This window comes from Cryptomeria japonica, chromosome 10 (genome assembly GCF_030272615.1).
Source record: "Cryptomeria japonica chromosome 10, Sugi_1.0, whole genome shotgun sequence".
NCBI classification, from domain to species: Eukaryota; Viridiplantae; Streptophyta; class Pinopsida; order Cupressales; family Cupressaceae; genus Cryptomeria; species Cryptomeria japonica.
The window spans coordinates 213,538,614-213,552,996 of NC_081414.1; positions in this window are offsets into that span (position 1 = coordinate 213,538,614).

Genomic DNA, 14,383 nt, shown 5'->3' on the forward strand with positions numbered 1-14,383 from the left:
TGCGGTCTAACCAGAAAAAGGAGTATACAAAGTGAGAAATATTTCATGTTGTTAATTGAAGATTATTCTAGAATGTCATGGGTTGCATATTTGAGAGAGAAGTCAAAAGCATTAGGGAATTTCAAAATATTCAAAGTTAAAGTTAAAAATGATTTCAATAGAAATATTAAGTGTTTGAGGTCTGACAGAGGAGGAGAATTTACTTCTGATGAGTTTAACATTTTTTGTGAGAAACATGGTATTAGAAGATAATTGTCTGCCTTGAGAACACCTCAGTAGAATGGTGTACTGGAAAGGATGAATCAAATAATTCAAGAGGAAACTAGGACAATGATCAAAGGAGCAGAACTCCTAAAATTCTATTGGAGAGAAGCAATACATACTACAGTCTACACTTAAAAAATTCTATACCGAAAAAGGCATGGAAAGACATGTTATGAGCTATGGCATGGTAGAACTCTGACAGTGAAGTATTTTAAGGAATTTAGACGCAAGTGCTACACCCAAAGAGATGAGGATAATCTTGGAAAATTTGACAGTAGAGCTGATGAAGGCATTTTCCTATTATATTCTACAAGGAGCGAGGCATACCAGAGTTACAACAAAAGGCTAAAAATAATTGTTGAAAGTACAAATGTGAAAATTGATGAAGACACTTCTAAAGAATCTGACAAATTGGCAGGATATGTGTCTGATGGACCAGATGATAGAAAAAGGGAAGAAAAGATTAGAGAAGGAGAAAAATAAAAGGAAGCCCATGAAGCTTTGACATTTACATCTAAGACACCAAGATATGTTCAAAAGAATCACTCGATGGATTAGATTATTTGAGATAAGAACAAAGGTATCATCATAAGAAGCAAAGCAAATCAAGAACAAGTTATGTTATGTTTACTTTCAGATATTGAACCAAAATTAGTAGACAAATCTAAGAAAGATCAGAATTGGATGAAGACAATGAAAGAATGGTTGGATCAGATTGAGAAGAATCAGACTTGGGAATTAGTTAACAAACCGACAAATAAGAATGTGATTGGAACAAAGTGGGTATTCCAAAATAAGCTGGATGAAGATGGAAAGGTTGTGAGAAACAAAGAAAGGTTGGTTTGTAAAGGTTATACTTATATTGAGGGCATTGATTTTGAGGAGACATGTGCCTTGGTTGCTCAGATGGAGGCAATCAAAATATTTTTAGCTTTTGCAGTTTTTAAGGATTTCAAAGTCTATCAAATGGATGTGAAATGAACATTTTTGAATGGAGAATTGAAAGAAGAGATTTACATTGAACAATCATAAGGATTTAATTTGAAAGATGATTCCAACATTGTTTGCAGATTGAAGAAGGCCATATATGGATTGAAACAAGCCCCTAGAGCTTGGTATGGAAGGCTAGATAAGTATTTAATTGATCAAGGATTTCATAAGGGTTCGACTGGGAGCAATTTATATTTCAAAATTGATTCAGCTAAAATCTTAATTGTTGTAGTGTATGTTGATGATATAATTTTTGGAGGAAATGAGGGTATGTGCTGATAATTTCCTAATGAGATGTAGAAGGAATTTGAGATGTCTATGATTGGTGAGTTGAATTTCTTTCTTGGCTTGCAAGTAAATCAAAATGAAAAAAAAATTCATTTCTCAGTCTAAATACATGAAGGAATTGTTGATGAAGTTTGGGTTAGAGATCTCTAAACCAATGTGTACACCTATGACCACCAGATATAAATTGACAAAAGATGATAAGTCCCCTAAAGCATATGCAAGTTAGTATAGATAAATGATTGAAGCACTGCTATATTTGACTGCTATTAGACTAGATATCATGTATGTAGTCTGTTTGGCAGCTAGATTTCAACAAGAATCAAAAGAATCACATGTTGTGGCAGTGAAAATAATTTTTAGATATCTAAAAGGAACATAGGAGTTTGATTTGTGGTACCCTAGAAGTTTAGATTTCACTCTGATAGTTATATTGATGCAGATTGGGCCGAAAGTGTTCATGACATGAAGAGTACAAGTGGTGGAGCATTCTTTCTCAACTCCCAGTTAATTGCTTGGTCAAGTAAGAAGCAGGATCTTATCTCTTTATCTACAGATAAAGTAGAATACATCGCAACATCTTCATGTTGCACACAGATTTTATGGATGAAGCAGACTCTGAAAGATATTGGTGTAACATCTAATGAACCTATCTCTATCATATGTGATAACACTAGTGCAATAAAAAATTCTAAGAATCAGGTACAACATTCCAGAACAAAGCACATATCCATTTGGTATCACTTCTTGAGGGAAAAGGTGTTGGATAATGAAGTAAAGCTTGTGTATGTACCTACAAAAGAGCAGATTGTAGATATATTCACAAAGACATTATGTAAACATACTTTTGAGCATCTTCAACTAATGTTAGGGGTATTACTCCTTCCTTGTGTGAACTAATGTACATTTGGATGTGCATTAGTCTAGTGAACAACTTGCATAATTCTATCTGGATTGATTCTTGGGTGCTTCCTCATAGGGGGAGGAGGAGTAAGTTTCTCAAGGGGAGTTATGCCTGCCTTTGTCCTTGATGTAAAAGAGAGAGAAGATCTTGAGAGTTCATGTGAGATTCAAATTGTTGAGTTATTACAGGATTGTGCAAAGATGTGTTTGTTATTGATGGATGTTTCCATCAATGGCAAAGGGGGAGATCATTGCTGATATGATGGTGATGATGTTGAGTGGTTGTCATTGATGTTAACATGATGGTTGTCATTAATGTCACTAGTGCTCTTTGTATTGGTGATATTGTTACATCCCATGTGTGCCCTAGTTGTTTTTATGCTACTTTACGCCATGTTGTTTGTGCCTTTGTTGTTTTATGCGATATTTACATGATGTTAATCGTTCCCTAGATGTTTATATTATAACTGAGTGATGATGCCCTAGATGGTATTTGTGCTCAACACAATGAAATGATGACTCACAACTTTTAAATTGATATTTTTCTATTTACCATGATGAAATTTAAGATGTTTTACTTTTGTTGATAATATTTTTGAAATGTCAAGATTTTGATAAGATTTCAAGCTAATTGTTTAAACTAGACAAGTGTGTGCAGGAGTTTGTATTCCTCCGAGAAGGGAGGGGAAGTATCATCAGGTTGGGAGGTAAGGAGAGGGAGAACTCATGCCATCTGGAAACCCTAATTGTGAGTCAGGTCGTCTCATGATTGACCATGTTATTTTTCGTCAACTTATCGCATCAGGTATCCCTAATTGGTCTGTTTAGAGGTTTTAGGGTTTATGACCCTAAGTCATCGATTGGTTTCCAAGTTAGTTGGTTATTATTATTAATTAATTAATTGAAAATTGCATTGGCTCATGTTTGGTAATGTAAATACATAAATATATGAATATATATTGCTTATGTTCTTTCAATGTAAGTTTCATTTTTATAATGCTTTAGCCAATTCTATTTTGTATATTTTAATAAAAGCCAATTATGCAAAAGGGGGCTTTGATATTTGGATTAATTTTTAAATAATTTTTAAATCCGCTTAAAAGCATATCGTGGCACAAAGCTAAGGTGTTAATTTTGTAATAAATCAATGCTAAAAAACAATGTCATATTAATATTCTCTTCGGGCATAATATAAGTGAATCCTTGGCACATAATTAATTGATATTGAGATTCATATAAAGTGAAATGGATAAAATCAAATGTTAAGTAATTGATCCTTCTAGAAGAGTCAAGAAGGAAGCCATTTTGGTGTAAATAATAGCTTCTTCAAGCTAAAAAGGCATGAAAATCGTGTGACCTTGGGAGATGAAATGAAGTGAAATACAAGTGAATTAAAATTAATTAAAAAGGTAAAATGCCTCATATTTTGGATAGTATATAATGGTTTTGAGGGAAGCGTTAGAGGACTTTTGGGAAAGAGCTCTTATTTTCTCTTGGAAGAGCGACACATATTTTTGAGGAAGTTTATATGATATTTATGCTCTACAAAAATCATTCTGCCCTCCTTAGTAGAATGACACTCATTCTTCTGGTTGCTGGAAAATCATTTTGTTCTACAAATTAAAAGGACACAAGCTCTCTTCAAACGTGGGAACTAGAGGGTTCACTATGGAAAGGTGTTGTGCAGGATATATTCAGTTGCTTATTTCGCCACTATCCAGGTCATGATAAACTCTCTAAACCCTAACAACTTGAGCATATATTTTCCTTTCCAAATTGAGCAAAGAAAATAAGAAAGGGTTATATAGAAGTACCTTGCAATATGAAAATATTTCTATACTTACAATGTGCATATTAAATTTGAAAGTCCTCTTATATCTCTTATTTTGTTCTTAACTGAGAAAGGAAGGATATCAATGCTATTTTGAATGTAGTATGGTTAAGCTGCAATTTCTGATTAAGCTCTCATTATCTGTAAAAAAAAAAGATGTTGTGTAGCCTTAGCTAAAAGGCAAGATTAAGTATGAAACCACATACCAACATATAGGTGTATGTGTGTATGTATATGTATGTGTATGTGTATGTGTATGTGTATGTGTATGTGTATGTGTATGTGTATGTGTATGTGTATGTGTATGTGTATGTGTATGTGCATGTGGATGTGTATGTGTATGTGTGTGTGTATGTGTATGTGTATGTATGTAAGTTTGTATGTATTATTTAAATATACCTTTCTCTGTAAGATTGAGAGAATGGATTATAACTTATAATCAAAATGAGCATAGTTGAGATGGAAATACTAGAGCAGTACTGCTCAGAAATAGTGATGTTCACATCCAGGAGAACTTGAACTCTTTGTGAAATCTATATCATTATTAATTTGCTTTAGAATTAAACCAAAATGGAGAAGATTCATAGCTAAGATTAGCCACCTTAAACAATTAGAAAATATGTCTTCAAGTGGTTGTCAGATTAATTCAGATGTTAAAAAAAGGTCAAGAACAATCTTTAGTGCTGATATTTAATACTGCTTGACATATACAAAAAAAATATGACCAGCTGGAATATTCATAGTCAACTAAATTCCAAAATTGACCAAATCTGGAAAATAATATAGCTGAGAGGCTGATTTCTTCATCTGAGATTATAGTTCTCTAGCATGTGTTGAAACTAAAACCCTAGATTAGGAAAGAAAATGGGTAAGGGCATAACAATAGTACCGAATATGCATTTAACATATCAATTAAAAATATATATACATTGTAATGACAACAGAGACACGTCATGCATGATTTTCAATCAAAACTTAAAGATTATATGGGTAGCTAGCGGTTCTTATGCCATTTTACCTTTCCTAATCTAGGGGAAGAGTTACATTTTCTAATACCTTATGCAATGATTTATAGGAAAGATAAATAAAAAACCTCTGATATGAATTAGTGCTAATAACAAAAATCATGTAAAACTATTATGTGATCAAGAGTCTCTATGTGAGTACAAATATGGTCAGCTATAAGTTAAAACTCACTTGTTTCTAAACCTATGCCTTAGAACCTTAAATTGCAGTCGAGAAGGGTGTAACTATGATTTCACACTTAAGTGTGATTGTAGCTATTTGAAAACCTTTGGGCCAAGGAGGCGCTTATAATAGAGCATCTGACATGATGGTTAATTCATCTTCAGTTTGTAAGAAACAATAGGAAAGATAAGTATTCTAGTACTCATTAATGCAATTGGGCTTAATAAATACTACAGGTATACTTAGACATTTAGTAAGCTTACCGTAGTGTGAAAAGATGTGATGGATAAGGGAGCTTATATCCCTTCTTAATGCAAATATTCATGTATATGGAAATACATATCATTACTTCTTCCTAATGCAATTTGAATATAAAAATATAGTTTCACTGGATGGTACAGTAGCAACACGAACGCCCATAATACATATAGAACAAATAAAACTAACGCTGAAGTGGAAGATAACAACTTGTTATCTATCTCATCTTTTCCACACTAAGGTAAGTTTATTAGTTTAAACCTTGCTACAATAAAATTAGAAGGGAACAATTTACATCTAAAATAAAATAAGGCCTTTAACCTAAGGATGAGGTAGAGTACTAGTCGATATAATCAAACATGCCAGACTATAGAGAACTATTGATTGATTGGTATTTCATGTAATATTCATGTATGAAAAAGGGTATCATATGTTAACCATTTGCAACTTAATGACATATACTAGTTAATAAAGGCCAAGTGTGGGCTAATTATCTTGTGTATGAAACATTGAGACTGTGTGAAATATGAACTATTCAACTGTGGTACTTTAGACTGGTAAATTTGTACAGAATATTGTCTCATTAAAAGAAGGACAATGAATTCTACATGATATTTAAGCTTGAATTCTCCCTTGTACTCATGAGAGAGCAGGTTGCTAGCTCAAGGGAACAAGTATGAACTCTGTATTAAATTAATCTAGGGTTCTATCTTTAAGAGTATAAGTTATCTTGAGTTGCTGACTAGCATGGAAAATTTGGGTCCAAACATGTATGACAACCAATGAGCCTTATAGAGCCAGAATGCAGTTAGCATAGAGACAGACTTAATGACTTGAACACCCTTGGGAATTTAAATTCGACCGAGTAAGGTTATGAATAATAACTTCTTGAAATAGTGTCAACCAATTTGTTAATCCAAATACACAACCCAATCAGAGGTCATGCTAGTTAGGAGTAGCCTATGGTGTATGACTAACTAGGGATTTGTGTAGGATTACCCTATAGTTTAGATGGCATGAGTTAGAAATTATGTTACCTCCCCGCGAAGGTTGGGCCAATCCAGTTGGATATGACACAGGGAACTAGTAAGTCTATGGTTAGCCAGAAAAGTGCCCCGATGATACTTTCTTTCCTCAATGGTCTATTGGTCAAGTTATGAAAGTTCATAATTGTGACATCTGGAAAAATATATTTTCTAAACCTCTCTTTTTATTTAAATTGAAATGTCAAAGTTACATTCATATCTACTATTTTTTTGTCCATATCATAGATCTATGTTTAATTCAAGATTTTAGTTAAAAACAAGTTTCCTTTTAGTTATTTGATGTTAAAAAAAAAGGGTAGGTTTTCCCTCCTTTTCTACTACAAATATGTAAAAGTAGTTATTTCAAATTTGCATAGGTTGTTGCATGTTACAGATCTGGAATATGTGTTCCCAAAATCTTTGGTGCTCTGAAATATGTGTTGGTAGATCAAATTTGTTGTTAGTGATCCAGATATCTCTAGTTATCGGATACGGTGTTGATCAATGGTATTCATGCATATCAAGGTTCCATCCTTTTTTTGTTTTTGTTTTGGGAAATTATGTTTGGGTCCATATTAAGTCCAAAATTCGAGGATGTGTAGTGGCTTTTGATGTAGCATGCAAGTCATGATTTGGGTCTGCAATTTATAATGATTATAATGTGTTGATTTGACTGTTGATGTGTGTTGTGGTATGGTCTACTTCTCATTCATTCCCACCACTAGAATGATTATTTGAATGTTGGTGATATGTGAGAGTGTGTTGGTGTTGAGGAACTGAAAGAAGTCCAATTTTTGCAGATTGTGTTTCAGTGGTGTATTCCTTCTTTCTTTCTTTCTCTCTTTAGCAGTGAGCCCACCTGAAGTGAGGATTGTAGCAGTGAGCCACCCTTTGTAAAAATCACCTTAACTGGTGTTTTATATTGAGAACTAATATTCTCTGTGGTTTTCCCCTTCTTGGGTTTTCCATGTCATATCTGGTGTTCATTGTGTGATTTGTTATATGTTTATGCTTTCCATGTTATATTTGTTTTAGTTAATTCTGTTGGTTTGGATCCAGATGTGAAAAGAGTAAAAGTAATTATTTTAAGTTATCAACTGATTCACCCCCCCTCTCAGTTGTCCAGATATTCATTTAAGTCATATTTGGTAAGTTTCTTCCATACATTGTGAAATTTCACATGATTGATCTCTGCAATAGGTGCATGAATCTATGCTTAACATCATTTGTTTAATTAACATCTATTGAAACCCTAAAAGATGTTCGCTCCTTGTTTTTTACCATCGCCACATAAGGATAAGGCTTGAAAATGGGTTGTGGCTTCAATTTAAGATCAACAATGATGGGTGTAGCCATATAGCACTTTCACATACTAAATTGAAAACCTAGGGTACACTGAAAACCTTCAAAGACACTTATCGCAAATAAAATTCATTCACACCAAAGATCTCTTCAAATTCACAAGATCACAAGTGATCAAAATGAAATAAAAAATCCAATTTATCCATTGCATCCACCTACTTAGGTTTTTACTGACCTAAATGAATTTAATTGTTGTAACTCAAAAAGTTGATACTTTGTTTCGTCATAATCCACAAACAACACTACGGATCAACATAAACATTTGGAAACCTCTGAAAATATCTTCACAATTTCTGCCATGCTAAAAACTGCTAAGCATCCAAACTGCAAGGAGGTCCATTAAATCTTCAATATGTTCTCCCCCTCAAATAGTGTATATTGTCTAGTTACCAGAAGAGGAATTTGCAACACCAATAGGTGCAGACCCATCCCCAATATTTTCTTCCACCTTCTCAGATGATTTTTCAACCCACGTTATCTTCATCATCTCTATTTCTTCATTGACATCAATCTTTTTTACCGGACTAGTAGTCTTCTCATTCTTTCCTCTTCAAAACCTAGAAATATGTCCTAATTTATTACATTTATAACAAGTCAAACCTTGTTGCAAATCATTTCCACTTCTTCTAACATTAGACTTGCACTCAACAACCTTGTGGCCAAATATGTTGCATTCATAAATGTTGGAAATTTGGTGGAATTGATTATGTGTTGCATTGATGTTTTGTCATTGATGTCAACACTAGCTGTTTTGGTTGCTTTACTGGTATCCTTCTGATCTCGGTAGGTTGTTTGGTTTCTGGTTGGATTATATCATCATGATCCGGTATGCTCCGGTATGTTTGGCTTATGGAATTGGCTGACTCATGCTACTCCAATTCTTGCTCAGTCATTTGGTTTTGATTTGGTGATCGAATGCTCTCCTGTATGCTGGTAAGCTTGGTTTGTTGTTCCGATGAGGGTTTCACCGACATAGCTTTATTGAAGATCTTTGATAATATGCATAAGTGGTGTTGGTGTAGCTTCTAGTGAAGTTTTAGGATGCTGATGGTGATCATGTTCGAGACTTGGTTGATTGAGATCATTGCCTTAGCGTGTATGGACCTAAATTGGGTCTCGGTATATCTAGGTTATGGACCGACTTAATGTAATGTGTGGATTGGAATTCTTGATATGTTTTCGGGATGTCTTATGGATTGGATATTAATTGTTTGGTCTCTGGCCAACATATTTTGTAATTATGTAATTGTTTTATTGTCTGGTGGTCAACCTTATTATTTGTGGTCGAGGGTTTGTATATATAGATGTAAGATCTCATTGTAGATCATATATGGGTTATGATATTATGAGATTATTTGTGTGAATAATATAATAATCATTTAGGCAGAGGATTTGGTCAATCATTGGAGATCGAGCTATGTTTATGTAAGAGGATTTAGTCCTTTGGTATTAAGATTAACCGGAACTGTACTCAGGCATAAGAGATGTTATCATTGCAGTTCATTCATTCTTCCAGATTATTGTCTGGATTTCTATGTAGTCAGTGAGACTCCTTTTGTGATGAGCAGTGTGTTATAGGCTATTGGCCTTCCTGCAAGTGCAGGCCCCTCAATTGTAATTCACATACTTGCTGCAGAAGTATTATCTGACTGTGGGTAGGCTTCCCACCATGGTTTTTCCCTTTACCGTGTTTTCCACGTATAAATCTTGGTGTCTTGTGGATGGTATTTATTCTCTGATTATTGCTTGAGCTCAATTGGTATATCTACTATTTCAGTATTTGTTTTATGCATTCCAGATTAAAATTTTAATTTCTTAAGGCTTCAGGTAATCTGTAGATAACTGATTCACCCCCCTCTTAGTTGTCTTTTGGTTATTTGAACTGTCTAACAACAACAAAATCCATTTAATGATTAAATGTTTCTACCATAGTTTGTATTCACATATCCATTCCATACCATCCTACTTTTGTAGTCATTTGATTTGTTTCCAAACTTATTACAAGAGTAGCATTGACAATTAAATGACTGATATCTACCCTTACCTCTACATTCATTACCTCTATTTCTAAACTTATTGCATGAAAAAATACTTACCATTAAAGGTTGATGAATACTTGGTTTGAGAAGGAGGGGCCCTTTTGACATTCTTCTTGTTCCAGATTGGAATGAAACCTTGTTAATCTTTATTTGGGTCCTTGAATTCATCCTTGATCTTTTCCTTTCCTTTATCTTCTTTGCTAGGAATCTTAGAACTTTCAACTTGCTCAAAGCCAAGTCCATCTTTATCTTTATTTTTCTCATGAGCACTCAACATCACGTCAAGTACTTCACTACCACCTTTAAGCTTTAGGCCTTTATCAATTTGTTCTTTTGCTTCTTTCAACTCTTTTCTCAACATGTTCACTTTTTCTTCAAGTCTGGTATATTCTTTGGTTTTGTCATGTAACTTCATTTCAAAATAATCAATAGATTGTTTTCCTTCACCAAGTAGCTTTCTTATATATATTTTCTTCTACTTTATGTCACTTATTTTTACTTTCATCCAAATCTAGGGCATGCCTCAATTCTCCTTCCATATCCACCACAACATCACTATCTGATGCAGGATCATCCCGATTCATGGCAATATTGCATCAACCAAAAATATTTCCTTTCTATTTTGCTTTATGTGTTTCTTAGATTTCGCTCACCGAAACTTGTGGAGTTGGATTTTTCTTGAATACTTTATCATCTTCCTTATTCCCAAACCACGAAGCATTTGGATCATTTTTCAACCACTTATCGCTATCGGTTTTCGAGGCAGTTTTTTGTTACCGGTTGCTTGGACCTATTTGCATTGGTAATCTACCAGATACTTTTCGTAGCATGCAGAGCCTTGAGCATTGATTCCATTGTTCCTTGGCTTGTGGCCGACCTTCTCTTTGATTCTCACTTTGTCCTTTGGATTTTCCAGAGGATTTTCTTTGTCGGAGACCGACCTTGTTTGTTTTTACACGTTAGGCCTTATTCTTCGGGTTTTGATCCCTTTTGGGCTGACCGAATCTCCTTGGATCATATAAATCATTGTAATAGAGCATTAAAATGTATCTATAGAGTTAGACAAAACTTAGAAGCACAAATTTTAATTATGAGGTCCCGGTTGTGACCTGTTCTGTATTTTGAGCATGTTTTAGCAAGCTTGTGAGCCGGTTACTGTAACCTAGTTGTTACCGGTTGGTTGTAATCAGTTTTTATGATAAAATTCAATCTGTTTGGCATTGCCGCCATAATGTCCTCATGTTTCCATTGTGTTTAATCTTACTGACTAGTTTGGACTGATCTCTTTGAGGTCCCTCATAACTGGTGACTGCACCACTATCCCACTCAACTTCTCCATAGCATCTAGATCTCTTTTTAAATCAAACATAGTGTTCAAATCATAGATCTACCTCACATGTTAGGTTGTAACTTTAGGAACCTTACTCTAATACCAATTGTTGAACTTAATTAGATGTTAAGAGGGGGGGGGGGTGTGAATCAACATACACTAAAAATTAATCAGATTTAACCTTTTACTTAACATTCATTCCATCTAACATATGCATGAAAGTAAGTAACTAAAAACATAAAAGCAACCACATATGAACAATAATATTTTTATGCAAAAAACCCAAGCTGGGAAAAACCATGGTGAGGACTATCTTACTATATGATAATCAAGTTACAATGTTTAGGCCAACAACTAAGGATCTCACTACTGCTGAAATTAATTACAAGTCTAAGGTGCACAACCTTAGGGCAAGATACAAAAGGGACTTTTAAACATTGAAGAACACTTCTTCACGGTAAGATACAAAACTTCTATTAGAGTAACATCAATAGGATTGAACTGCAAAGAACAACATTAACTGAAATGTTGATCACAATTCACTATTCAAAACACATCAGAAACTCCCTTCGTTACTTCTCTACTATACTTCCAAACCTCTATACTACTTCACATTTACTTCACACAACCCACACAAATTATGTTTTCACAATCATTCCATCCTATATATATCATCCATAACCTTAACACCATTAATTAAGTTAGCCCAATTAGATGTAACATGCAAATACAAAACAATCGACCCAAAAACAATCTCCAACATATTGCAAAAGGAAAAATAAGGTGAGTGAGGAATCCCACCATGTTGGTGCACTTTCTTGTTCCAAAAGCATTGACCATAGATCCACACACAACTATACAAACTAAAATATTATAAATCGGGTGCAAAAGATAAAGCTAATAAGGTACACCAATACAACTAAAACCAATTACATATGATACGAACCACCAAAGAAACAAGTAGATGCCCAAGATAGCATCTCCAAATATACACAACATTGAATAGTTGAGCCACATCACCAAAATGCTAGTAGACATAGGAATGCATCACATTTTTGTACATTGACACTAAAACAATCACACATGATTGAATACCAACTGCAGATCCCTAAAAACAACACCAAAACTCTAGAAACTTCATGATACATATTTATAATCCTTTTGAAGCATCCACAAATAGATTTCGTGCATCCATAAGATCACAAAGCAAACCCAGTGTTGCTACAATGTATTAGACCTCATTCAGACCAAATAATTCCACCAAGTCACACATATAGATCAACAAGTTTGACATCAACAACAACAAGAACTAACATTTGCAACAATTTCATCCCTAACCTCTCCACTATGGTAACACCTCTAAGATCTATACTAAAGAAGAACATGGCATTCAATTGGGCCAACAAAGGGAAGAATAGTTTTGAGACTATCTAGAAATCACTTTCGTATGACCCTACTCTTTCTAATCCTAATTATGACAAGGATTTCATCATCCATACCTTTGGAGGGGATTGAAGTATATCAACTATCTTAACATAGCTTAACAATGACAAAGTGGAGCATCCTATTGCTTTCTTTAGTGGATGGTTTAAAGACTATGAAAATAGGTAAAACTATGTGGAAAGATATGTCCTTACTATTATTAAAGAGATAAAAAGTTAAAACATATGATATGTAATAAGAGGATCTAGTTGATGGTCCCTCGTGCTAGCATAAAAAAATTCTTTTTGAGCATGGATAATAGTGAGAAGAGAGTTGGGTGGATCACAAAGGAATATGAAAGGGATAAAGATCACCAAGCTTCTAAGAGGCAAGGGATTGTGTGAACAATTCATCTAAACCTTTGATACTCTCATATAGATTTCCTCATGCTATAGGGAGATAAAATGACCAATATTCACACTCAAAATAGTTGGGTGAATTTTATGGCCATATTTCTATGGGAAGGTTAATCCTCCATGTCTTGATAGGAATGAGAGAAGATATTTCAGGTTGCAATGTGTTCCTTATGCGGTAGTGGATGGAATACTTTTTATAAAAGACTCCATTGGTGTTGGAATCAATGAACAGTAAGAGGGGGGGGGTGAATAAGTGTTTTGCAGTTCACAAATTTATTAAGTTGATTCTACAACCATCAGATGCATATAACTAAAAGCAAAGTGCAAAAACAAAACCCAAATAAGCATACAACCATAACACCAAGACGTGGACAACCAAAAAGGACAAAACCACAGTGGGATTTAAACCCACAATATTATTATACTATGGGCAGTAGTAGAACAATATTACATGAGAGGAATGCACATTCAGTCAAGTAGACTGCCTAGAGCTCATTGCTCAATTACAAAAAGGGCTACAACTCGAAGGAAGGTTCACTGCCTTACAGGATAATACAAAATGACTAGAATGAGTAATGAATTGAATAAAAGCATCTAACTATGCCAAATGACAATTCCAGATAGGCACAAAGTGATTTGTTGTTGTTGTTATGATAAACTACTCTGTTATGCTCTGCTACCAAATACTCGATCATTAACACTCAAGATGTGCATGTGAAACTGCGCTCAATTGCAGCAAAAACAATTTCACACACATACATACTCCCAAAAAGATCACCCAAGACCATCTTATATATTTGCACCACCAAAATAAATCTCCAACTAGTCGGCTTGTCAAAATATCAAAATATAAAACGTGTAGATTCAAGTCGACTCAAATATTGACAAAACTATATTCCAAATCCAAACCATATGATCACACGCTTCCCATAAGTCGGTCCAATTACCTCGTACTTACCAACAACCACTAGAATCACCTCAAAGAATCCGGTCCACACGTTACACCACCAATAATGAAGATAATCCTATTTTACTGCTCTACCGGATACCAGACCTTCTAACATGCTTAA